Source organism: Ornithodoros turicata, chromosome 1 (genome assembly GCF_037126465.1).
Source record: "Ornithodoros turicata isolate Travis chromosome 1, ASM3712646v1, whole genome shotgun sequence".
In the NCBI taxonomy this organism is placed as follows: Eukaryota; Metazoa; Arthropoda; class Arachnida; order Ixodida; family Argasidae; genus Ornithodoros; species Ornithodoros turicata.
Window position 1 is genome coordinate 43,030,416 of NC_088201.1, and position 27,856 is coordinate 43,058,271.

General features: G+C 48.1%; 1 long non-coding RNA gene and 1 pseudogene across 1 annotated transcript in view; both read left to right on the forward strand.

The window, feature by feature from the left end:
• Positions 1-27,856, forward strand: part of LOC135378111 (uncharacterized) — a 149,337-nt gene that overhangs the window by 93,986 nt on the left and 27,495 nt on the right. The gene's annotated exons all lie outside the window — the stretch shown is intronic.
• LOC135378364 (uncharacterized) lies at positions 6,228-9,043 on the forward strand (annotated as a pseudogene).

A 27,856-nucleotide genomic window follows, 5' to 3' on the forward strand; every position in this document is an offset into this window, starting at 1 on the left:
CTCATAAATATATCCCCCCCCCCCCCGCTATCTTTACAGCAGCAGGGCGCGTGGGGTCGAAATTCTTGTTTCTCTTTTTAAATTTTATTCGTTCATCCTTAACAATGCGCTCTTGTTCGTACTCACAAGGCTCCCATGCATTTTAATCAAACTGTCATATCAAGTCATGCACATCCCACGGAGACTGCTGATTAAGCATTACAGTGCTTCCGACGGGTGAGAAAACTTGTACTTCCATCCGTGTTTTTCTTTACCGCTTCTCGCATATTACAATGGGACTGCGAGGACTCTCGTTGCTTGCTAGTTGAAGTCTCTTATTTCACGTTATCAATAGCAAGCGCATAAAATCAGTTTTAGCAGGCCGTTTGTAAGGTTATCATGGTTGTCGGTGCCAATTAGCAGTTATGTAAGACTCAGAATCTTATCCACTGAACGGGTTCAGGCAAGCCACGTTATGAACGGTTTGCAAAAATTTTCTATCATGTTCACAATAAAGCGAATTAGACATCCGCAAAAATTCCAGAAGAATTGGCGATTATCTGCGGGAAACATCACGGAGGTTTGCGCGACTCTACACTTGGTGCGATGGAAGGAAACTTTGATATATATTTGCTCCCTACCACCTTATCACCACAGTTTGTGATTCCTTTTTCTCGGTTTCTCGGACTTATATGAGCAGAGTTTACCCAACACCTCCAACATGAGGAGAAGGCCAGCGCCCTGCGTCACACAGGAAGGCCCGATGTTACTGTTGTGGATGCTGCTATGAAGTAAATGAAAGAGCGAACGAGAAGAAAGCTCGAGGCAGATCGCAAAGCAGGACAGGCCTTCATAGGTGACGTAAGCGCGCGGGCCCGACGCTATCTAGGAGGTGCTGGTTTACCAATCCCTTTTTGTGTCGAACGTGACTCTGCTGCCACCTGTTCCTCTGATTTTCTGAAAATAAACACTCTTTCGCTTGTTTGTTTGTTTATTTTTATTTGTTTAGGGGAGGGTGTTGGTAACCGACAAACCTTCTCGATGGTGGCGGGAAGAGACTGTAACACGCAAAATTTGGAATTAGGCATTGAAATGTCCTTGGCTCTGCAGCAATGGCGCCAGGACATCACGGCTCAATCTCTCAGGCATTCGGTAGACCCAAATTCGTCGTTTTCTTTCCCTGCCCGTCTATTACGCCATTTTACTTCCCTCCTGCGTAGACTTCGGCTCAATGTGCCTTTCACCCCGCAATTCAAGTGCGTGATCAGATGCTGTGACACGGGCCTCTGTTCCACCTGTCGTGTCGTGGCCACCGCCCAGCACATTCTTATGGAATGTTCACTCTACTGCCCGCAAAGGCGGATATTGTGTGATGAGCTTGCCCGTATCAGCAAGAGGCCGCCCACATTAGCTGCACTCATTGGCCCCTATGAAGATCCTGTGCTACATCGTCGGGTTCTTCACCTGTCCATGGACTTCCTGTCGTTTACTGGATTGCTCCAGACGCTGTAGTTCTTTCTTGTATTTTCATCCTTCCTTCGTCATCCTCACATAATGTTCCACGTGCAATGGGCCACGAACAAACTGAAGTGTATGATACAGTGATAACGGAGTAACAAGGTGCAAGTAACAAAGTGACGTGCAGTTACTGAATTCGTCTTCGTATAGAGTATAATCCTTTTTATCATAATGAAGGATAATTTCCGAGGTTTTCCTCCGACGCTGTCACATACACCGGCACAGTTCCCTTAGAAGTCGCCCCAGGACGCACATTTCTCATCGTCGACGGCATCCCCATTCCCCACAGAGAGAACAAAAATGGATATTGACCAGCCTATCAAGTGCCAGTCATCCCGTTCTACACGCTACGAGTAGCAACCCAGAATTCTGAGCAGCAGTACAGCAAAGAAAAGCTTGGCAAAAGTTATCAGAGCTGATTCATCACGTTTTCATTCTGCGTTAGGCAATTGCTGCTGATATCATGGCTTCGCGCGCGATATCTGATGTACAAGTTCGCGTTCTCGTCTGCCCACGCCTCTTTCCACCTTCCTTCCCCCTCACCTCATACTTTTCTTTCAAGTTGGTTTTCTTACATGTGCTTCTGCTATCAGGCAAAACCTGCATCAAAGGAGGTGTCCCTAAATTCTGGTGATGCCTTCTTGGATGAGGACGGTATGACGAGAGTTGGGGGACGCATGCGCGCGAATCAGCTATCGTTCGCAGAACGTCATCCCATAATCCTTCCGACAGGATCACATTACGCCAAACTCATGGTCGACGTCTCCCATGGACAAGTCATGCACGCAGGTGTGCGCGACACACTTGTGCACTTGAGAGTATGATTCTGGATTTTCCGCGCTCGGCAACTGATCAAGCACGCCATAAGGGAGTGTATAGGACATGCAGGAAATTCAACTCCAGACATATGACACAGGCCGATGGACAGATCCCAGCTAAGCGTGTCACCATGTGTCTTCCATTTCAAGTGGTCGGCATAGACTTTGCGGGACCGCTAACACTACGTAAAACGCGACACTCGTACATCAAAGGATAGATCGCCTTATTCACATGTGCCACAACACGAGCAGTGCATATCAAGCTATGTCAAAACATGTGAGCTCCTGAATTCCTACAGGCTCTCCGCAGGTTCCTTGCACGCAGAGGAATGTGTCATACAATATACTCCGATAACGCGAAGACGTTCAAGTATGTGGCAAAAGAACTCAATTGTGCAAGGAAAATCCTCAAGGAACAGCTAATTCAAGACTTCTCCTCTAGAAATGCAATCCAGTGGAAGTTCATAGCTGAACGGGCACCCTGGTGGGGAGGTTTTTACGAACGCCTCATAAGATCCGTTAAGTCTGCACTTTGCAAGACCTTGTCAAGGAAAATACTGCAGTTCGGAGAAACGCAAACGTTACTGGCCGAAGTTGAGGCAATGATAAATTCCAGACCTCTCACATTCATCTACAACGGAGACAGGGAACCCAATACCACTGACTCCTTTTATGATAATGGGATGACGATTAACAGCCCCTTCGTCATCTCACATGGTCGTGCCCTCCACAGATATATTACAAGATGCTGAACAGTCCATCAATCTGCTGAAGACCACATGGAGGAAGCAAAACGAACATCTTGCGCAAGTCTGGCAGAGGTGGCACAAGGAGTACCCCACCGAGCTAAGATCAGCATACCACTCTAAGGGCTTGCAAGCTTCCGACGTAAAAGTCGGGGACGTCGTGCTCGTCAAAGATCCCGACAGAACTAAACTGCAGTGGCAGATGGGGGTCATAGAGGAAATATTCCCTAGTTCAGACGGTAAAGTTAGAGTCTGTGTCTTGCGCACTGCCAATCGTACAACCATACGCAGACCAATACAGTACCTGTACAAGATCGAGTATGCTGAAGTTCAACAGTCATTCGATCAACCAACTCCTGGGGCGGCAAGTTGTTGAATCTCTATGAAGAGGACAACGATCTTCACCTGCCTCCCACGCACACGCCTTACACCTCATTCATTCCGTTTGCACTCGTTCCAATAAACCCATCGTCTACCCGTCTGTCTGTCTAGTCTTCCACACGGAGGCAATAACCTATTTTGATGGTCTCCGTCTAAACGTAGCCCAGTAAGTTGTCACCTGATCGTGCCTCCGCGATCCTCCCCTGATTATCATTTCAAAGGCTCATTGCGCAACCAGTTTCAAGGTCCTGAATAATTCTGGTTGCTATGTCGAGCGAAAATATCCCTCTCAGATGCCTTACGCAAGCATGAATGAACTCTACAGCAACCTATGTGCCCTTGTCGCAAGGAGCTTAATATTATTTTTTTCCCCTTACAAAAGTGCTTACGAGAAAGCGTCGCTTAATATTGGACCGTTAAAAAGGATGACGATGATGATGATGAAAACCATAAAAAAGAACTGCAAAAGGACTAAATTGAAGCTTTGTTCTTTAAGTTGGCGGCCTCGTCACCCTTGAGGAAGTAATTTGTTGTCCGTGCAGGCTTCGATGTAAAATGTGTGTGCGTAATATGTGCTAAGAACGTAATTTTGTCGTGCGTCGGGTAACGTCAGTAAAATCGACAATATTGGGTAATATCAGTGCCACTGCACAGGGCGTACAGGAAATAAAAAAGTCCACTTGCGGGATACGAGGAAAAGGTGGCATGTTCGAGCACATAGCTTCATACTCGTACCGTATCAACAAGAGCAACAATTAAATTATGCATCATGCTCTCATGGAGTGTCAGTGTATCAAATTCGGAATCCATCGCTGTGTTTTGCGGTTCACGCTGTGTGTGACAAAATTATTGCCGTAACACAGTTTTGCGGGTGATATTGTAACAATATCCGGCACTCATTTTTTGCATTGATATTGACTTCATTCACCTATTGTGTTCATGTAAATTACTGCGTTGCCATGGGGATATTCTAATGGTACGTGAGGCAGGATTTAGCAGGTGTAAACAACCGTGGAACCAGCTTCTTTTCTGCGTACTCATATCATACCAGCGTACCTACATTCTAAAAACAGCGCTTCACCGCATATCACGCTCATAGCCCACCATCAACCCGGATGACAACGTTATATCTTCCTTGATTTGATGAAAACTGAGGGCATCAACCATTTTTGTGTATGCCATTGAATTATGAAATGCATAATGCCACAAAAATTGAGCACGCCCCCCCCCCCGTTTCCAGCAAGTCAATGGCAGGGCCGGCGATAATGGGGGGGGGGGGGGATTAAGGCGACCGCCATGGGCCCCGCGCACGAAGCCCTCAACCAGGGAATACTTTTTTTTTAGATAGGCCCCGCGATGTGCCTTTGCCTCAGGCCCCGCACACCCCTAGCACCGGCCCTGGTCAGTGGAAAGAACGATTTCACTCGGGGTGATGGTTGGCTATAGGAGCGTGCTATGTTTTGAAGTTCATTTTTAAGAGGACTACAGCAAGCAGTTCCATCATCACCACCACCACCAGCACCTCATTTTAAGAGTGTAGGCTGAGAAACCGGATAGGTCTATACAATCTACCGACAAAGCGAACTGTGTCTCGGCTATGGCGTCTGAGCAAATCGTTTTATCACTCGTCAAATCTTCACCATTTCCTTATTCCCCGCAATCGCACAACTCCCTACCCACACCCTGTTTAGATCATCTGCTGACGCCTTCATTGCCGCTCGCATTTTCTGAGTGAATCTTACCCGGACTGTACCTGATTATAGTACGGAGAATAATATTCCAGAGGATGTAGAGTCCAGACCCGACAAAATAGAATTCAGTGCATCTGTTTTGCACCTGTGATCATCACCTGTTGCATCAGTATGCGTTAATTTTAAAGTTCAGCGCTAAAGCCGCAGCTGCTTGCCCCGTCCGTGCCGCTCAAGGATGGACCATACATTATTTGTGGAACATAATTCGTGGTAAATTGGCGGTTAATTTTCTTTCTTTGCCCTCTGACAGGGGACATGGGATGCAGTACGTTTATACTTTGTAGACCTCGATTGACCTTTCTAAGCGTGTCAGGACTGGCTCCCCCTTCTCCCGTCGTTGTTCGTAATAAAGCGCTTGTGTAATAAATTGACCTGCTGTTGGTCCTGGACCATTGTACTTACCCCGTTCATAAATTGAGGTCAGAAAGGGCGGAGTCTTCAAACTTCGTTCCCGAAACATCCGGTCACTGTTCGGAAATCGATGGTTCATAAACAGAGTGGGAAAACAAGGGGAAGGGTTTTGTCGAGGGCCCTTTCGGGCATTACATGATGGTGGGGCAAAAGCATTGTAAGCCACATAGCACGGAACGGACTAAAGCACAATGCAATAAAACGAGTTCAGGGTACTGAGTGTGCAATACAGTACTTCCGTGGATACGAACGACGCGTCAAGCGCGAGATTACTAATGTCGCTCCTAAGCAACGCAGGAGAAACGATGGTGTAGAGCGCTATATTGCAAGGTATTTCCAAAAATAAACTGAATCGCACGTCACAATGCATTTCCTATCGTTCTAGTGCTTTCGCAGTCTTCCGCAGTCTTCCGCTCCTTCCAACTCTCGGTTTATGAACGATTTTTCGAAATACGATAACCGTTCATAAATCGAAGGTCGACTGTAAATAAATAAACTGGTTGCAGAAACGGACATATCGTCACTGCCATGAGAAGCACAGTAAGCTGCGCGTGCCTTGTTTCTGTGTTGGGGTTTTGAGTCTTCTTGTAATTAATCAGACACGAGTCCACGAGTATGCCGGCGGTGCAACAAGACAGGACATTGGGCCAGGAAGGAAGAACCGGCAGGGCGCTACAGCCCACTGTGAGCCGTTGTGGAGGGCCTTTAACTGTGATGGCCTGCCTCTGAGCATGCAGTTGGACACATGCGCACCGGTATCCATCGTGACTTTCCCGACCTACTTGCAGTACACGGACAGGTGGCCGAAACTTTCCACGTCAGACTTGAAGCTGTCCTGTTTCCTCAGGAAGCTGCTTATTCAGGGCGAGTTATGCTTCAACGTGTCGTTCGGTGGTCATACGGTGAAGGCAGTTCTCGCAGTGCTGAACTGTTCCGGACCGAACCCCTGCAGACGAGACCTCATGTTTGCTTTCAACAGGCTCTGAGTTCCTGTGCGGAACACATCCTGGAGAGAAGGGAAGCCCCTACATTGCAACCTCGACACGAAAGGCAACACGGAAGACAATACGATAAAGCAGTGCCTGGAGGAATTCACCGAGTTGTTCCAGCCAGGACTGGGTCTTCTGAAGGGCCCTCCAGCGCACTTTCATCTGAAAGAAGGAGCAGTTCCGAAATTTTGTAAGGCACGTTCAATTCCCTATGCGCTGCGGGATAAGGTCACCGAGCAGCCCGCTTGGTTCGTGTGGGGGTACTTTCTCCAGTGGCTTTCTCTGAGTGGGCTGCGCAGTTGGTGCCCGTAGTCAAGCGGAATGGCAGCATTCGTCTTGTTGCAGACTTTAAGGTTACCTTGAATGCCGCTTGTCATACCGAGCTCTACACCCTTCCGCGGATCGAGGACATCTTCGCCACCTTGGGAGGAGGAGAGGTGTTCAGCACAATAGACTTGAAGGACGCCTACAATCAAATGCCGCTGGATGATGCCTCCAAGTAGTCAACACTCGGTAGTCAACGGTAGCCACACGGTACACACGGTACTCACAAACGACTCTTTTGTTTTAACCGGTTGCCGTTCGGAGTGTCTTCCGCCCCAGTGATTTTTCAATGGCGCATGGAAACGATACTGCAGGGCTTACTTAGAGTGCAAATGTACCTCGACGACGTTATTATTGCGGAAAAGAGGAATGACTGCACGCTGTTACAGCAAGCCTTGCAGTGATTCCGCGAGCATGGTGTGAAGGTCAACCGGGACAAGTGCAAGTTCAGGCAGCCACAAGTTAAGTATTTGGGACACATCATCGATGAACATGGGTTACACCCGAACAAGGAAAACATCGCTGCGATTGCGCAAGTACCCAGGCCGACAACGGTCACGGCACTGAAATCTTTCCTCGGGCTTCTCATGGACTATAACCGTTTCCTTCCCGGAGTTGCTACGCTACTGGCCCCGCTGTACGAACTGTTGAAGGACCGAGGTTGGAGCTGGGAGGCCGAACAAGAACAAGCCTTCACAAGGTGAAGAAGCTCTCCGGAAGGCAGACCTGCTGGTTCACTACGACCCACAGCTACTGGTTCGTCCAGAAGGCGACGCATCCCAAAGCGGCATTGGGGCAGTGTTGTCGCACCGGATCGACGGAATCGACCGTTCAATTGGATTTCGTTCCCGTATACGCTAGCAGCAGCGGAGCATAATTACTCCCAACTCGAAAAGGATGATCTTGCTCTATTTTAATGCGTAACAAAGTTTTGCCAGTACCTGCTTGGACATAAATTTACACTGGTAACAGACCACAAACCGCTGGTTGGACTGTTTCATCCGGCTAAACCGGTTGCACCGACGGCAGCAGCGCGTATCCAGCGGTGGGCCTTGTTGTTGAGCGCCTACTCATATGACGTGGAGTACAAGCCTGGACATAAAAATATTCCAGGAGACTTCTTGAGCCGGTTGGTCCACCCATCTACTCCGACTGAGGACGACCAGGCACGCTCAATCAACGATGCTGCGGAGTAAGTGCTGCTCACAGAGTACCTGGACAACGGTCAGGTGTGCGCCAAGCATTTGGCCGAAATGACTGCGAGCGAGTTCGAGCTAACTCAGGTACAGCGCTGGATCCAGGGTGGTTTGCCGAAATTTCTGCTTTAGGAAGACAAGGCTGTTCGTTCGTACCCTAACCGGAACTTCTGTACTGGGGGCACCGAGTCGTCGTACCGCACGCTGCGCGGAAAATGATGATGCCACTCCTGCATGAGACGCACCAGGGAATATCAGCAATGCAGTCCCTGGCTCGGGCGTTGTTCTGGTAGCCGGGTTTGGACGCAGACATCGAGTTCGTAGCGAAGACGTGAAATCCTTGCGCATAAGTAGCCTCGATGCCACCTGCGCAACCACCAGCTAGTTAGCCAGCGACGAATGAGTCCTGGAGTCGGTCGCGTTCACGTCGACTTTGCGGGGCCAATATAGGGATAGATGCTAGTGATAGCCGTGGACTCGAACGGCAAGGGGATAGAGGTTATCCCCATGAACACTACCTCAAGCGCCCGGACGATCGAGGAACTGCGGACGCTGTTCACTCGATTTGGTATACCGCGAACACTGGTCTAACGGTAACGGTGTTGTCCACTTACGATCGGCGTCGTACCTCCCACAGTCAAATGGGTTGGCCGAGCGGGCTGCGCGCACTATTAAAACAGGGCTAAAGAAGAATATGAAGGGGACATTGTCAACGCGACTAGCAAGGATCCTGCATAGCTATCGCAGGACTCCCCTCAAGTGCGGCAATACGCCGGCGATGTTGCTGCTGGGAAGGGAAGTTCCCTCTCGTTTGGACAGTCTGGTGCCTGGCCCTAGTGAACATACTTTAAGAGACGGTTAGCCCAGTCAGCCGGAGTTTCACGTCGGTCAACCCGTTTGGATGAGGCACTATGGTCAATGAGACACCTGGAAACCTGGGGTGATGAGTCGGCCGCAGGGATCCAGAGTGGCCGCTGTCGGGACTTCCGATGGTGATCAGATGCGTCATCACGGCCAGCTTAGAAGCCGTGTACCACCGGACGATCAAGCGCGGCAGGAGACCGTCGCCGCGGTACCTGCACATCCCAGTGGTTCCTCCAACTCCCTTCCTGCTCCTCAACAGCCAGGGGAATGCAATGACTCTGCTACGCCTTCGACGGGTGGTGACGACGTGTTGCGACGATCAACCAGGAACAGACTTCCACCGGGTCGTCACCAACCAGAGTAGGGGGGAGGAATGAAGTAACAGACATATCGTCACTGTCATGAGAAGCACGCGCACTCATTGCACAGTAGGCTGCTCGTGCCTTGGCAGGTGGTCTCCGGAGTTACTTCACTGGTCACATGATAGGAACAGTTGTATCAACACAGCGCCGACTTCGCTTGCTTTCAATAATTACGTGTCAGGTCTGGGGGCAATAGTCAAATAGGGAATACGAGACGTAACACATATGGACCAGGGACGCGACATTTAACTTGGTTCTAAAACCTGCTTAATTCGTCAAGCTGGTCATAAGGAGCCACGATGCACAAGATTTTCACAGTGCGGTGTGTTGTCACTCCACAATCAAACTTACAAAAAAAAAAAAGGAAAAAGAAATAGAACTCTGAGGCCTCGGCCGGCCGGCAAGATATCGTTGCATGACGCCGGCAGCTCCCTGTGCATTTTTTTTTTCTTTTTCTTTCTTCTCAGCTCACGCACTCATGCCCGTCATGCTCAGCATGTTTACCCTGCAAGAGGGATTGATCACGTCACAAGTACACTCCTCCTCCCATTCTCTTACATGCTCTTTCAAAGAATAGAGGATTTCTACAGGGTGTGCAGAACAGAGCCTCGTGTGTGGGCGCGCGCTGGCAGACTTGTACGTATTTGGAGTATTGTATTTAAAATACTGTATTTTAAATACAGTTTGCGGTATTTTGGTACTCTACTCAATACTTTTTATTTTGTGTATTTGTACTCTATTTAAAATACATTTTATGGTATTTTCTACTCAATACTCTAATTACATATTTTGGATATCCCTCTCAAACTTTCTGTGTCTCGTCTTTCCATTATCTTTCTTGTTCAGTGGAAATTTCCTGAGTCCCTCGGACTTGACCCGGATAGTGACTCTAGACCCGGACGTTGGCCCTTCTTGGAAGTTTCCATTTAGAGATCATGCCCCGTTTGTACTAATCCTTGGCCAGTGAGGGTTCTATTATGTGTGCCCCGAGTCCCCGACGCGGTGACGCCGGATTCTGACCTGGCCGAGCAGGGACACGCTAAAAGTTTTCTTTGTTCTGGGTCACATATACTTAGTGAAGTTATGTGGTATCTCTTCGTCATCTTGTGTTCATCATCGGACTTGTGTTTAGATAACTCCTATCACACAGCGGCGGCTAACGCAGTGCGCGGGGTTTAGGTGATCCATGTGCCATAGCGGCGACTTGCCGCATTGACCAGTGACCGGTGACTTTTTGTGTTCAAGGGTGAATAGTATCTTAATTGTATTTCAAATACCTTTTGAAGTATTTTGTACTCTATCTTAATTACTTTAATTTTCATGTATTTATACTCTATCTTAATTACATTCTAACGTTAGTAATTATTATCTTATCTTAAATACATTTTTGAGTATCTTGTACATGTCTGGCTGTAGGTCACCTGCATTTAGGCGGGAAACTCATGGAGCAGCATTTGCCGACCGAACTGCTCCAGCGGACCGCCGACGAGCCTGAGCTGAGTGTGAACGGAACGGAACCAGTGGCGTAGCCAGACCTCCAAGGTAGGGGGGGCTTGATACGAAAACTCGCCCCCCCCCCCCCCGCTGATCCTGTGTCGACAACACACACATACTTGTGCACACTGCAAACAGGATTAAAAAAAGGAACGAAAATAGTTTATTTGGACGTTCACAGTACGATTACATGTATAGGCTGTCATGACCAATGAGGTGGTGTCACAAGATTGGAAGTATTTTGAAAAGCTTATACTTTGAAAACCATTCAAGTGTGCTTCTTAGATAGACGCCATGAACTGCAAGAACTTTCGCGATCGTCACACTGGTCCCCCCCCCATATATTATGTTCTCGGATTTGCACGATTTGTGTGGGTCGGTCCGTGGCAGGTAGGGGGGGGGGGGGCTCGAGCCCCCCCTAGCGCCCCCGTGGCTACACCACTGATAGGAACGGAAGTGTTGCAACCACATCGAGCAGAATCTTCTCGTTGAGGTTGCCATCGTGAAGCGGCGTACAAGGGCTAGTGCCAGTTCTTCTTCTTGAGTGGGTTTTTGCAGGCCGGAACGTAAATGTTCCGTTCACGTTCTGCTGGCATTCAGTTGGTAAAAGTGTTCCATACGGTTGGCCCCTTATAGTTCTCTTGCTGAAGCTTGTTGCAGTAGACGCTGCAACTTAAAAAATAAAAATAATTGAGGGACGGTTAACGCTTGGTTTTAACACGAACTAGCAGTGGTAGCTGCTGAGGTGTGGTAGCTGCTGAGGTGTGGTAGCTGCTGAGGGGTCACTACAGAGTTTCTACTGAGTGTATTTTATTTAATTGTTCCTCACGTAGCGTGACGTTAAGAGCTTTGTGATCTGAGAAATGCGTCGTGAGAGTTCCTTCTTGCACCAATGTTCGATTCTCGAGGACCAGGTCGATGCAGGAATTGTAGTTGGTGGCTGGTTCTGTCAGTTTGTTACACAGATAAAATGTCATCTGGTTGACGAGCTCGGTTGGGAATGTGGTCTTATTAGCATCCGCGTTGAAATCACCCAGCGGAATAACTGGTTTGTGTCGATGTACTGTAAGTGCGGAAACTATGTAGGACCTGTGTCTTTGTTGCTCTGGGTGATAAGTGGACTGTGGCAACCAAGTGTCTACTGTGTAATCGGACGCCGCAGATTTCACCGATGTCATCAAACGTAGGATTCAACCGTGCTCACTGCATCCATTCTCGTTGCTTGGCTCGGCGCCGTTCTTTGGAAGCAGCTTGTGCAGGTCGGCCATGGGACGTCCCATCCCATCCTGACTAGATAATTTGGTCGTCTAGACAACACGTTCCAGAAACAGAAGAAGAGGGAGACCACACCACACGCACGAACGCAGAGAGGACGAGGGAGGAGGGTTTTGTGTCAACGTCGAGGCGGACGCGTGAAAGCGAAGTATGGCATTCACAGCTGCCGCTGTAAAAAATTATGGGGTGCGCCTTACTGGTCCCCTAAGTTGCCAACTTAAGGCCTTTACCACAGACTACTTGTAGTAATATCTTTTTGTAATCATGCATTCGTGCGTAATGCAAACAGTGCTGTATTTTCTGAGTGCTGCGCGTCCGTAGTTTTCACAGACAATATTTCTCTGCATGCGACCTCGTATGTCCCTATGGCTGCAGGTGAATGCGACTAAGTGAATTCGTACGCACGCAAATGCGGTGTGCACGAATAAAGACTAAAATAATTCTAATAACAGGCGCTTCAATATATCAATTCGTTGTCGCCTGTCACGTACACAAATTGATTGCAATTGGGACCTGTCAATGATGAGCATTCCAAGGCACTTACCTGAATTGTGACTCTGTGGGGATGCTATGAGACATACGTCTGCGGTAAGCAGTTTCTCATTAAATGCAGTCATAGTACTCGAGTTAGTTTCGGTGACATCGCTGACATGCCGGCTTCTTATTCCTTATTGACAGTGGAGGACCCAAAGTAGTCGTTCGGAGTTTAAAGCGATTGAAATCCGCAACGTTGCACAACCGTATCATATATTTTCGATTTCCATGATGACCGCCACAGGCTCTTTCGACCGGTTTCGATTTCGGATGTCTCTGTGGTGAAGACAGGCAGAAGACAGACGTGAAGGCAAACAAGAGAGGGCAGACTTCGAATGCAGAAATTTGAGATGGTACTGGGCCGAATTGCGCCGAACATGGTGTTCTTTGTTCGGGTCACCAAAAACTATGGCGAAGAAAGACAGAAGACAGCAAAGTAGAGAGCCACAGTTTATTGGGGCAGCTCGATCAGTGGCTGCCAGGGAACTGAACTGACTGGCGCCGAACCCCAGAGAAGCGCATGTCGCGCGGCGCGTAGCGGTGGCAAACTTCGTCTTTCGGTCAGCTGCCACAACTCAATCAAAAAGTTCGCTTTCCCGCCGCTACGTGGCCGCGCAAAGAGCCACCTTTAGTCTGTGCACGAGATAGAGTTGAATTAGAAATGAGAGGAATTTTCACGAGTGCAAGTTTTTTCGCTTCATGTGCATTGTCGAATTTGTCAGCTATTGGAGTGAAAGCCATGGTGCTCCGGTGACTGGTCAAGTGACAATAAAATGTGTGAAAAAGTTCACTTTTTCGTGTATTCTTCTGGATCAAAACAGCGGAAAATGCCACTTGGGGTGGTGAAAAGTTAGTTGAGGTTTACGTAACGCGGGATTACCGGGTCGCACTCCGCGTACATCCGCATTTTACCCGCAACCCACGGTGACACCGAATTTCTATCCGCAAAACTGCGCGTGTATCTGCGGGTAACCGCGGGTATACCCGCCAACACGTATACCCGTCTGCCTATGACCCACCAGCCAGGCCATGTCCGAGCCCGATTAAAACAATTCGTATAGAGTCCACCTGGACCCGGCGAACGTTTCGACTTGCGTGAAGGGACTACGCAGTAACCTACGCATTTCAAAATTATTCTTTTCCGTGATGTATCAGAGCAGCACGTGTCATACAAAATTTCCAATGAAATATTGCCCCGCATACATGCACGCCCACGAAAACGTTTGTCCAAGAGTATTTACAGGTTTTGTGCACCATGAAAGTGACGGTAATAGGATCCTTGTTCCCTTTTTTCCGCTATGGGGTCCCACTGCTCGTGTTATAATTATTGGGCATGCATCCAACAAGTGAAAAAATTTGGGCATCATCAGCATATTGGAGAATTAAATTTCTACTTCGGGACAGGTCAACTCCGCCTGCAGATCTTACGTTTGTCATTGGCTCACACGCGAGCACATAACGCCTCCGACTCGCACCATAGTGCACCAGCATGCCCCAAACTGTTGCTTATACACTGATCAGGGTGCCGAACCGAAAGGATTCTCGTTCCGGTTTTCGTTTCGGTTCAAAGAAAACGGTTCAGTTCCGGTTCAGCTCCGGTTCAGCTCTGGAGTAAAAAAACTAACGGTTCTAAACCGGTTCGAACCGGCTCAGTTTCACAGGAGAATTGATTGAGAATTGATTGAGTTTCACAGGAGAATTGACAATCTAAGGAGAATTGATTCCAGCGAAAATAATCCCCTTTATTTCCAACAGCGAGAAATAAAGAGAGAGGTTACAAGGACCTACCATGTGACTTATTTACAAAAACAAGGAGCCAGTCTTGCGCTCTGGCACACTCTTGTAGTGTGAGGTTTCTAGAGTTTCCTACCCAAACACCGAAGGATGCCATGTACTCTGCACATGATGTCTTGCTTTACGTAGCCTTGAGGGCCAAATAGTTTAATTTTCCATTTGAAACGAAAAACGAAAACATATTTTCCGTTTCCCTCCGGAGTATAAAATTTTGTTTCGGTTTTCGTTCCGCTCTGCTTCGACCAAAAATAACGTTCTTTTTTTTTCGGTTTTGGGTTCGCTCCACTGATTATGTTCCAAGACACCCATCCGATACGACGTACTTAGAGTATTTTTACATACTCTTTAGGGCGTCTCCGACGATACACGTTTACACGTTTATTCATCTGTACGTAGCAAGCCGACCTCCGTCGGGCTGACCTTTCCTTTGTTTTTCTTAATAAACACATCCCCTCCCCCTTAGTGTACGTTATCCTCTTCAAGTTTGTATTCATTGTGCGCTTCCCATTTAAGGCGACCTGCCACAAACGATGATCACGCACGGTGTGCACGGTCTTTGTCGTGGACATCAACGTTATTGTACGGCAAGTATGCGCTGTGTAGTCCTGAAAGCGATACTGTGCTATGCATGCATCATCGTGTAACGCTTGCGGTAACTACGCGTAGCGGCGGTATAGAGAAACTCGTAAAAAACGCGAAAGAAAATAATGTGGCCTTCTTCTCTTGGAAGAACAGGGTTAATGGCGTGGAGGTATAGCGCAGCTAAAACATTGTCCTGTCCAGTGCGCCGGAAATTATACTTTTCCGTGCGGTACGGAGGAACACCTACGGCCTTTTCGGTGATAAGTGGGTGGCGTTGTTGCGTCAATGTTGCCTTTGTTGACATTTTGTGTGTGTGCGTTTAATAATCTCACAGGGCCAGTGGGCTCTTACGTCACAAAATGAGGTTTCTTGGCCACTGGCAATGTTGTGAAACTAGAACGGAAACATAAAAAAATTTACCCAAGCTATTGGATATATTTTGTGCTCCTGGTTGTATTGGTTCCGGGCGTTCGTATTTTTTTGTAGTGACTTTATTAGCTGAAGGCAGCAGATAACAGCAGGCTGTATTTTGCTAGGGTGGCGTATGAAGGATTGCGAAGACTAACACCAGTGCAATATGGCACTGCTGGCTAACACCAGGCTGCTCTTAGAATTTATAACAGTGTAAGGGCGCAGACTAGCTGGTTCATAATGACAATGAGGAGACCCGAGACAGGGAAAAATTAACAGACAGCATGTAGAAAGCTGCAGACGACGCGCCGTGCACAACCGAGCCATTCGGGAAAATTGCTCTACGCTGACCGTGGGCCGAGCTCAAATGGTCAAGAGCAAACTGGCGCGCAGCGAGGACAGGAGTATCTTTTTTGCGGGACATGTCGGGAATATGCAGGTCCGTCGTAGGCAGCACGAGGGTCCACAAAGGTGGGGTGTATAGCAGGCGCGACCGAGGTGACGGAAGAGACTGTGCCAGTCTGCAAACAGCAGCCCCGAAAGCTGTCTGTTCATAGAGTAGGTGAATGTCCCGTAGGTAGTGGGCAGCATGTCGTGTGCGGTACCGCGCACAAGAGCGCAGGGTCTCCATGTCGCGTAGGACGTGGGCTGGCGTCTCCTTCGCCTGAGCCAAGACCAGGAAGGTGTCGGTCGTTCTGGGGACACCAAGGCACACTCGGAGGCTCCGCGCCTGGATGTTCAAAAGTTCGCGCTCTGTTGTTGAACTTAGACCGTGCAATACCGGTAAGCTGTAACGCAGGAGCCCTAGGACGAGTGAGGTATGCACCTGGCGAAGGTCAGCGTATGATGATCCCCAGGACGAACCAGAGATGCGGCGGAGGACGTTCACGATGGTAGTCGCCGCGGTAGACAGGACCTTGACGTGCTTGGACCAAGTCAGCTCCCTGTCGATGGTTATGCCCAGGTGTTTGTGATGACGTACGAAGGCGAGCTATTGACCGCCAACGCGGAGGGGGTATTTGCGGAAGGATCGGCGGGTGAATGCCATGGCAGCAGTCTTGCTGGGTGAGATAGAAAGACAACGGTAGGAGAGGTAGGATACGATAGTGTCCAGTGCACCTTGCAAGCGATGCTGGATTACATCCCGACGGGTGGAGGAGGCCCAGATGCAGAGGTCGTCGGCGTATATCGTGATGTTGATATGTTTGCTTAATTGGACAGGTTAAAGCGGCCATGATGACGTTAAACAGCAGTGGGCTCAGCACACTCCCTTGCGGGACACCTCGCAAAACTCTGTAGTGTGCGGTGTCCCCTTCAGAGGTGCGCACAAACAAGGTGCGATCAGCGAGGAAGTCCCGAATCCATGCGAGTGGGTGGCCCCCAATACCAGCCTCTTGGAGCGCCGCAATGACAGTGCTGTGCACCACGCTGTCATATGCTTTTCTTACGTCGAGGAAGACCGCTGCTGTGAGCTTCCCATCCGATCGTGCTTGTTGCACACTAGAGACAATGTCGATGACGTTGTCTATCGCCGACTTGCCTTGACGAAAGCCGGCCATGACTTCAGGGAAGAAGTTCGAGACTTCGAAAAACCAGTTCAGGCGAGACTGAACCATCCGCTCCATGACTTTCGCTGCGCAGCTTGTAAGTGCGATTGGCCGAAAAGAGTTGATATTGTGAGGAGACTTGCCAGGTTTAAGGATTGGAACGATCATGGCTGACTTCCAGTGCGGCGGGATGGAGCTGGCCTGCCAAGTTTCGTTGAGACCCAGAAAGAGCTGGCGGCCACAGAGCGGGAGATACCGCACCGCTTTGTAAGTGACTCCGTCAGGACCCGGCGACGTGTGCACAGGCGAGAGCCCTATAGCAGATTCGAGCTCCGTGAGCGAAAATGGGACAGCCAATGGCGGATCAGCGGAGGACTCCAGGGCTACAGGGATGTCAAGGGAAGATGCGAGAGGAGCGGCAGGTGTCGATGTCAGACGGGCACAGTACTGCTTTGCAACCTCGACTTCAGAGCACCCAGTGGCAAGCGTTAGTGAGCGCAAAGGATGCCTTTGGAAAACGGAAGTGGCGAGCCCTTTGACCACCGACCAAATTCGAGACATGGGTGTTCTTGGAGATAGTGATGTCGCGAAGCTTCTCCAGTGGTCGCGTGTCAGCTCGCACATATGCCCATGAACCTCCTTCTGTAGTCGCCTCGCTTCACTTTTGTCGAGTGGGAGATGTGTGCGGCGGGCGCGTCGCTCGGCGCGGCGGCGGATAGCGCGCAGCCTCTCATACTCCGCGTCGACGGACGAGAACTTGGCGGGTACGTGGTGCACCTGGGTCGCAGTGCGTGCCGCATTAGCAACCATAGATTGAGAGGTTATCCGTCAAAAAGAACTCGTTACAAGTTAAGTTACCGTGTGAAAAATGTAACTAAGTTAATAACGAAGTTCTTCTGCCTGAAATGTAACTCGCAGTTACTGAGTTACTTAAAAAAAGAACGAGTTACTTCCAAGTTACTTCGGACACAAAATAGTATTACTGTTGTGATATGAGATGGATGACGAGGAGAAAGAATAAAGGAGAGAGTTGGCCATTATCTCATTGGTAGAAGAAGAAGAAGAGGAAGAAGTTGGGAGCACGGACGCTCGAGCACGGCTCATTCTTCGGGACTCGGCGACACCACATTTTGGCGACGATTGGAAAACCTGAATTTCATCACGGATTTGCAATGTAATCCATTTCTACGCTAAGCCATTACTACGCTTCGCTCTACAATGAATTTTGTGGTCGCACCGCCGCCTCCATTCCTCGACGTACCGGGAACACCGCCTCTTCCATGGACACGGTGGGTAGGCCTATTTTCGAACTACATGGCCGCAGCTGGTGCTGACGCCTTCTCCGCAGCACGTAAGAAGGCCATATTAGTTCACAACTTGGGAATCGAAGGTCAAAGGCTCTTCACGCTACTACAAAAATCAGCTGAGCTGAGACAGGTTGCTGCAACACCAAGTGGAGCGCAGGCCGTAGAAGGTGGGGACGCACCACCGCCATCCGAAGATGTTACAGTACCTTCGACGGATAACGTATATGATCAAGCACTTAGTATCCTCGAGCAGCGATTCGGCACGAAAGTGAACGTCATGGTCGAACGTCACCGCTTCAGAAGTCGGAAGCAGAGGCCTACAGAATCCTACTTGGAGTACATTTCTGAGCTACATGGGCTTGCAGCAACATGTGGATTCGACCTGGCGGCCGACGAAGCTGTAAGAGACCAGTTCATCGAGGGAACGTCATCGCATGCACTACGTGAACGCTTGTTAAGCGAAGGGATGAAGCTTACATTGGGAAGATTACAGTTCATTGCAACACATTTCGAAGAAGGAGCGAAGGCAGCTCGTGAATTTCTTCCTAAGGAGGATGGACAAGTAATGCTGCTTCGAGGTCGTCCCAAGAGGACACAAAAAGGGAAGCGCGACGGGCAAAGAACAAGGACATCATCTACTACAAGATGTTACCGTTGCGGATCTGCAGACCACTTAGCAAATAGTAAGACGTGCAAGGCAACTGGGCAGAAGTGTTACAACTGCGGGAAAGTTGGGCATTTCAAATCAGTCTGCAGAAGCAAATCCGTACCGATTCAAGAAATTGACAGCGAAGAAGTCGAAAGTATACTGCAAGTTGAACATACCAGCCAAGGCTCCAAAGGAATTTTTGTTGAAGTTGCAGTAGAGCAGGAGACATTGAAGTTCCTTCTGGACACAGGGTCATCGGCATCACTCATGTCGTCTGACATATTTCGTTCTAAGTTCCGGGACAAATTTCCTCTACATAATTTCAACGTGACCCTACGGAACTACTCAGGGAGTCCCATACCAGTAATAGGATGCTTTGAGGCAAATGTCGTGTACAAGAATGTATCTTCAAAGATCAACTTTCACATCGTACCCCAAGGGACAACGTTACTAGGCATGGACGCCATTAGCAAGCTAAAGCTTCGGTTGGACGGAGCAGAACTGAAATGTTTTGCAGTTTCTACGTATGCAACTGCACTACCGCCGAACCTCAGGAATGAATTTACAGACTTATTCTCGGAAGATATTGGAATGGCCAAAGGTTTCACTCACAAAGTGAAAATACGTCCCGAGGTAAAGCCGGTTGCAGCAAAGCTAAGAAGATTACCTCTCACTCTCCGTCAACAAGTCTCTGAGGAACTTCGACGCCTCCAGGATAACGACATCATTGAGCCTGTTACAGCTTCAGAATGGATTTCACCGGTCGTGGTCGTCCGAAAGTCAAATGGAAGCATCAGGCTTTGTGTGGATTTCCGTGAAGTCAACAAGGCAATTATCATGGATGTTTTTTGTCTACCACATATAGAAGAGATGCTGAACTCTTTATCTGAAGCCACAGTATTTTCAAAGCTGGACTTGGCGTCGGCATATCATCAACTTCAGTTGGACGAGCAAAGCAGGGAGATTACCACATTCATCACACATGAAGGACTATACCGTTTTAAACGGGTATGCTTTGGACTGTCGTCAGCTCCAGCAGCGTTCCAACGAATGATGACCAAGGTTCTACGTGGCTGCAATGGGGTAATGGTATACATTGATGACGTAATCATATACGGACGAAACGAAGCGGAACATGAAAGAAATCTTGGTGAAGCACTACAGCGCATTGCTAATACAGGGCTCAAACTCAATAACAAATGCATTTTCGCTCAGAAAGAAATCACATTTCTCGGGCACAAGGTCAGTGGTCGTGGGATCAGTCCCCAAGAAAACAAGGTACAAGCCATCTTGGACGCACCCGCACCAACAGATGTAGCAGCATTACGTTCCTTTTTAGGCATGGCAGGGTATTACTCACGATTCATACCACATTATGCTGACGTTGTAGAACCGCTTCGCAAGATGCTTCGAAAAGAACAGTTTGCCTGGCACCACGAAGCTGATAATGCGTTTCGGGAACTAAAAACACTGCTGGCCACAGAGAACATCCTGCAACCTTTCGACCCTACCTTGGACGTCATAGTGACAACGGATGCATCATCCATTGGAGTAGGAGCTGTGTTGCAACAGAAAAAGGACGGTAAATTGCGAACCGTTGCTTTTGCATCAAGAACACTGGCCCCACATGAAAAGAAGTACTCCGCAGGTGAGCGTGAGGCCTTAGCCTGTTTATGGGCTTGTGAGCGCTGGCACGTGTACTTATGGGGGCGACATTTCGTTCTTCGAACTGATCATCAAGCACTCGTGACGCTTTTATCTTCACAAGGGTCTGGTCACCGCCCGCTACGTATTTCACGGTGGTGTGCAAGATTACTGGCCTATGACTTCAAAGTTCAGTACTACAAAGGCACGGAAAATGTTGTTGCGGATGCATTATCTCGCCTTCCGATGAACGACGAGACTCCTACACAGTTCGAGGAAGAAATTGTATCAGTTGTGACAGGTCCCATCAGTCGAGAAATACTGCAGGAGAAGGTAACAGAGGACTCAACGCTTCAAAGAATTAAGAAGTACGTCGCAGGCGGTTGGCCGTCTAAGCAGTGCTTGGAAGAACAAGATATTCCGTACTTCCACGTAAGAGAAGAACTGTCCTGCATTGAAGACATACTTCTCCGGGAAGACCGAATAGTCGTACCAACAGCACTTACCGAAGCGATAGTACAAAATGCTCATGAGTCTCATCCAGGCATAGTGAAAACAAAACAAAGATTACGAGACATCTTTTGGTGGCCTCGCATGGATGCGCAAGTGTAACGTGTGGTACGCAGTTGTGGAATCTGCCAAGCCGCGGATAAAACTGCCAAACCGCGAACCCAACCGCTTACTCCCGTACCATTTCCAAGTATGCCGTGGGAGAAGCTTGCAATAGACATCACAGGGCCATTCGAGAAGGCATCACCAGATTGCAGATTTGCGGTAACACTCGTGGACTATTACAGTAAGTGGCCAGAAGTATTCTTCTCCGCTTCTGTCGCGTCAGCCACTGTTATCACCTTTCTACAGCAAGTGTTCAGCAGAGAGGGATATCCACAAGAAATAGTCTCTGATAACGGGTCACAGTTCAAGTCAAGTGAATTTGAGAACTTTCTGAAAGAGCGAGGAATTAAACATCTCTGCTCCTCTTTGTACTACCCGCAAGGGAACGGATTAGTGGAACGGTTCAACCGCACGTTCAAACAGTATGTCCAACTGGCATCTTTGGAACGGAGACCCCTGCGCACGGCTGTTACAGAGTACTTCGGCGTGTTCAGAACTATTCCCCATAGCACCACTGGTCAGTCTCCAGCGAAACTACTACATGGAAGACAGCCACGTACGAGGCTAGACATTGTCGGAATTCGGACTCGTCAAGATCCAACAGAAACATTACAAGCGTTAAGAGAACACGTGGAGCAGAAACAACAGTATATGAAGAGGATCACAGACGAAAGACGTCGAGCAAAAACCACTACTTTTCGTCCTGGTGACCTCGTACGCATTCGAATTAAGCCACGTTTCAAAGCAGAACCAACGTACTCGAAGCCGGTTAAGATCTTATATCTTCTCACTCATATCTTCTCCGAGGCAACAAGGTGTGGAACGCCTCGAAGTTAATCCTCGCCAGACAAGTTGACAGCTCTGATAAGCACATCCGCAATGCAGACAAACCAACGGTAGGAGTGGACCTCCACATGAGCTCCCTGTGGCAACATCTGGACCCGTCAGAGAGCCAGCACAACGAACAACCGCAGGCATCTGGCACATCTGCACCACGAACACAAGCACCTGATCAGCAGCGACATGCACCACAGCGAAAAAAACGGAAGGCCCACGCCCAATCCCACACACCAAGACAGTTACGGCGATCTACCAGGAAGAAGTGTGGACCGAATCGTTTTCATTATTAACTGACTTTTTCTGGTGTTTTTTTTTTTCTTTTGGAAGGGGGGGAATGTTGTGATATGAGATGGATGACGAGGAGAAAGAATAAAGGAGAGAGTTGGGAGCACGGACGCTCGAGCACGGCTCATTCTTCGGGACTCTGCGACACCACAATTACGCAGGTGCAGCGCGCGTGAGCAGTTGAGTTAGACCTTGAGTTGCCTGCGGAGGAGTGCAACACGCTTAGATTGTCTTCGTTTGTATGTCCAACAATAGACCTCTCTCTGTTTCTGAACAAATGACGTCATAGTGTTCGACAGCGCCACAAATTTGGTAGAGTTGAACTACACTCGAAGCTAGAAGTGAACAAGGTCGCGCCCGAAAGCCACGGTCTTGAGGGGATTACGATGGTCCCTGAAAGGGAGGCAACCTTCGATCCTATTTTTCTTTCAGTGGGAGGCAGCGAACAAGTGCCCGTTCGTGGAACCCAGCCCTCTCCTTCCGATTTGTTTCGCTTTCAGTCTATCTGCCAACGTTGTGATGATGTTTCTCTGGTTGAGGTCTATTTGAACGCTTTGGATCTTACTCCCTGTAGGCGCACAATGGTTCAGTTTCATTTCAATGGCAGCGGTTCTTACTTCCTGAATAACATACTGTCATTGATTAAATATCACGTTTTACGGCAAAAAATGTCATGAAGGAACTGGAGAGAAAGCAATAAAATATATGGACGTGAGTGAAAAGCGAATTAAAAGTAACTTGGAACTTAACTTAACTTACTTACCTGAAAGCAAACCTGGCAAAGTTACCTGAAAAAGTAACGAGTTCCTCTGAAAGTTACCACGGCGCAAAAGTACCGAGTTAAGTTACAAGTTACAAAAAAAAAAAAAACAGGAGCTTAGTTACAGTAACGAGTTACCTCGAACTCTGTTAGCAACCACATCACAGAAGTCAGGGGCATTTTGGGGCCTCCAGTCTAAGAGAGAAGATTCGAGCATACATCTGTAGGACTGCCAATCCGTTCCTTTAGCGGTGTGGGAGTGGGCTTGTACTCGCGCACCCTTGCATGCGGATCAGGACAGGAAGGTGGTCACTTCCAATGGTATCAGCGCCCACCGGCCATCTGAAGCGATGTGCAATAGGAGCTGACACGACAGAGAGGTCCAAGCAGGTGGAATGGTACGTTGTCTTCAGGAACGTAGGGGAGCCATCATTGAGGATTAAAAGGTTTCGCTCCTCGAACAGGGCTGCCAGTCGCTCTCCTCGCGTGTCCGAGCGCGCGCTGTCCCAGATGACATTTTGGGCGTTGAAGTCACCACAAAGAAGATATGGAGGCGGGACGTTGTCCAGTACTGCGGCCAGGTCACCGGTATCGTAAACAACCGCCGGAGGAAAGTAAAGGGATACCACAGTAAGGACAAGGTCGGCTATGCGCACGATGCAACATACGTATTCGCCCTGTCCGCCCGTAATAATATCATTCTTGATAGCTGGAATGTCGGACCGAACAAACAACGCGGAGCGGCATCGCCTGTCACGGGGACTGGAGGTGAATGTAACTAGTTCGATAAACGAAACTCTACCGGAATTCCGTATTCCGATATACACATAAGAGGAAACTTGTGTCGCCAGGTGAACTGACGGAAGTCGGACACTTTGGACAGGAGACTTCTCTCATTCCATTGGAAGACCGTTGTCTCTTGGAAGTGTGTTGTCATTCCACTTACAGTTACTCTGCACAAATAATCACTGTTAAGTTACAGCTACAAGTAACTTAGTGACACTGCAGTTACTTTCTAAAATGGCAAAAACAAGGACTATCGAGTTCAAATACGTTTATTCTAAATTATTTACTAGTGCAATGTGAACTACTTGGGCAGGCTGCACTGGCGCAGGTTGTACTGGAGCAACAGCCGCTGCTCCAAGGTGGTGGTGGTGGTGTGGTGGTGTTGGTGAAAGGGCTCGCCGTTTTCGGCCTCACAGCGGTGGGCAACGTCACGACTGACGCACTGGGGGAATGTGCGTCCTGGGCCGACTTCTAAGAAAACTGCGCCGACATATGTCTGAAAACGTCTGAGGAAAACCCAGGAAAAACCCCAGACAGCACAGCCGGCACCGGGATTCGAACCCGGGTACCTTCCAGTCTCGATGTGACATGGCCAGCACGCTAACTGCTCCAATGTTGTCTCTGTAAGTCTGCCCCGCTTTGTTCCAAAGCACCCCTCACCAATGCGGACACTAGACGGGACGAACGCTTCTTCCATATTGCACTTAGGAGCGCTGACCACAGAACTGTTGTGTTGTCATTAGAGTAATGGTCATGTCAATACCAAAATTTACTTTACTTTGAGCACCTTACAAGGCTAGAGTTCTAGCGTTGTACTTCTGTGCGAGGATTCTGCGAGCATATCCTAGCATAGTGGGGAAGTGAGATGTTGTCACGGTTATAGCCTGGAATCGAGTGCCATCTCCGAATACAGTGGACGCGCCCCACGCTTGTTTCTGAGTACCCGTAGTAGCCGCACCCTTTTCACATCTCCATTCTTTTTGTGCTACCGTGCAGCTGTGTGAGCCACGACTAACATGCAGCATCGGGTAGTGAAAGAAAATGCGAACACCTTCCGAAATTATTGCGAAAAGCTAAAACTAAAAACTGAAAGTAACTAGTTATTGAAAAAGGTAACTGGTTACAGCTGAAAGTTACTTAGGAAGATTAATTAATTACTGTTACCTAAGTTACTCCCCAAGACTGCGTATTTCCCCCTTTTGTAAACTATATATGTGTAGCAACGCGCACAATTGTTGTTTACAACTTGCGCACTTCTGAAAACAATCCAAGACAGCCAGTTTAGTATCCTTTGCATCGTATACACTACATTTTCTCGGTAAATCGAACTTCTGATCAATGAAACGATTTTCGTGGTCCCTCCGGGTTCCACTAAAAGAGATTCCACTTATATACAGGGTGTCCTACCGAAAAAGGACCAGGGGCTAAAGAAAAAACGGAGTGCTGGACACAAATGGAACCAACTGTACGCGAGAGAACTAATGTTCTGAAGCTGGAACAACATAGAAGGAACAATTATATACAAGGCCTCAAATTGCCTAAGAAATTAACGATGAACGATGAAAGTGACTGGAAAGGTTAACCAGCTGCATGTAGGACTCGAACCCACATCTTCTGGATTACCGGTCCAGGACTCTACCAATTGAGCTAAGCTAACACGCCTTCTCAGCCACTTCCAGGGTGCGTCCATCTGAAGGGACAAACTAGTCGCTCTCTCTCACTCATCCTCCTTTCACTCTTACATTTTTTCTGCACACTCATACACACATTCATACGACAGGGATCGACGCTTGTGATCGACGTCGTATGAATGTGTGTATGAGTGTGCAAAAAAAACGTAAGAGTGAAAGGAGGATGAGTGAGAGAGAATGACTGGTTTGTCCCTTCAGATGACGCACCCTGGAAGACGCTGAGAAGGCTTGTCAGCTTAGCTCAATTGGTAGAGCCCTGGACCAGTAATCCAGAAGATGTGGGTTCGAGTCCTACAGCTGGTTAACCTTTTCAGTGACTTTCATCTTTCATCGTTAATTTCTTAGGCAACTTGAGGCCTTGTATGTGATTGTCCCTTCTATGTTGTTCCAGCCTCAGAGCATCAGTTCTCTCATGCTCAACATATGCCGCTTGCGTCAATCCCTGTCGTATGAATGTGTGTATGAGTGTGCAAAAAAAAAAATGTAAGAGTGAAAGGAGGATGAGTGAGAAAGAGTGACTGGTTTGTCCATTCAGATGACGCACCCTGGAAGTCGCTGAGAAGGCGTGTTAGCTTAGCTCAATTGGTAGAGCTCTGGACCGGTAATCCAGAAGACGTGGGTTCGAGACCTACAGCTGGTGAACCTTTTCAGTGACTTTCATCGTTCATCTTTCAACTGTACGTGTTTGGTAGTTGTGTGGTCTATCAAAAAATATTTTTTTCATCGCCCTTTGTTAATTAATTAGCGGTAATTAATTTTCTAACTTTTTAATTGTAAAAGCTACGAAGTTGTTCCAATGAGAACATCTGATCTCTTAGGTCGCCTGATACCAAAGCCGTTTTCAGAACAAAAATCCGTTCGATAGATCGTTCGCAAAAAATTCGTGAAGGAACACCATTTTTTTCTTTATTTTGTTCATTGCGCATCTCTAGAGACGCGTATTTCCTTCACCCCCAAAACGAGACGATGAAAGAGCACACTATCGCCTCTTGCGTCCTGGAAAAAGATTAAAAGAAAACAGAAAATGCAACCCAAGATAAGGGCAGTTGCGATAGAGTCACCCAATACATTTGTTTTTGTTTTGTTTCCGCAAGTTAAAACTCATCTACGACGCATGAGGCGGCACTGCGCTCTTTCACTCTCTCACACTGGGGGTGAAGGAAAGACGCGTCTTCGAAGGTGCGCAATGAACAAAATAAAGAAAAAAAAAGTGTTCCTTCACGATTTTTTTGCGGACGATCTATCGAACGGATTTTTGTTCTGAAAACGGCTTTGGTATCAGGCGACCAAAGAGATCAGATGTTCTCATTGGATCAACTTCGTAGCTTTTATAATTAAAAAGTTAGAACATTAATTACCGCCAATTAATTAACAAGGGGCGATGAAAAAAATATTTTTGGATAGACCACGCAACTGCCAAACACGTACAGTTGGTTCCATTTGTGTCCAGCACTCCGTTTTTTCTTTAGCCCCTGGTCCTTTTTCGATGGGACACCCTGTATATATATATATATATATATCTTTTACTCCGCGCAGGTGTCTGGGCAATGCAGTTTAAAAAAGTGACTCATCCGTCTTGTCTTCGAGGCACCTCATCGAGGTGCCACGAAAATATATTCACGTTTAAGCAAATGTTGCGATAAAAGCGAGAAAATACTGACATACTTCCTCAGAAAACTACATTGGCCTTCATATGATCGCGATTACTTCCCGCTATACGTGCGGAACGATCGATTGAAGAGAGAGAGAAAACAAGAACCTAGCCACATGTACGCTGAGCTACCTTTGCACCATCACCATATATTTGTTGTTGCCTCGTTGCCCATGTAAGTACCGCGGCGATTATATTGCCAAAACAACTCTCAAATGTTAGTAGCTTTGCTGAAGACCGTGGACGACAGTATAGGAGTAGATACTGGTTCCCTGACGTCGGAAGTATTAATTCGCAGCAGTTATCAATATCATTCCACGCTGGTGTTCGAGCTTCGACAATCAATACCACCATGCCCAAATGTCATCATCACTCATCGTCACTACAGATATGTTTAATTGTTGTCGTAACCCAAGCGGACAATTACAAAGCAGTTGCTTTTGCAAAACTTGCTAAGGCAGGTACGATGGACAGTTGCATTGGCCGTATAGCAGTATAGAGATGTGTTATGCTTCGGTGAACTGCGACAGCAATGGATGAAGCCGGCCTAACTACCGCAAAACGGCGATTTTGTGCCCCCTGCGTCGACACGTGATTCATTCTTCTCGAATAGAAATCAGTAATTGAGCCCGTGCAAAAGTGCAGCAGGTGT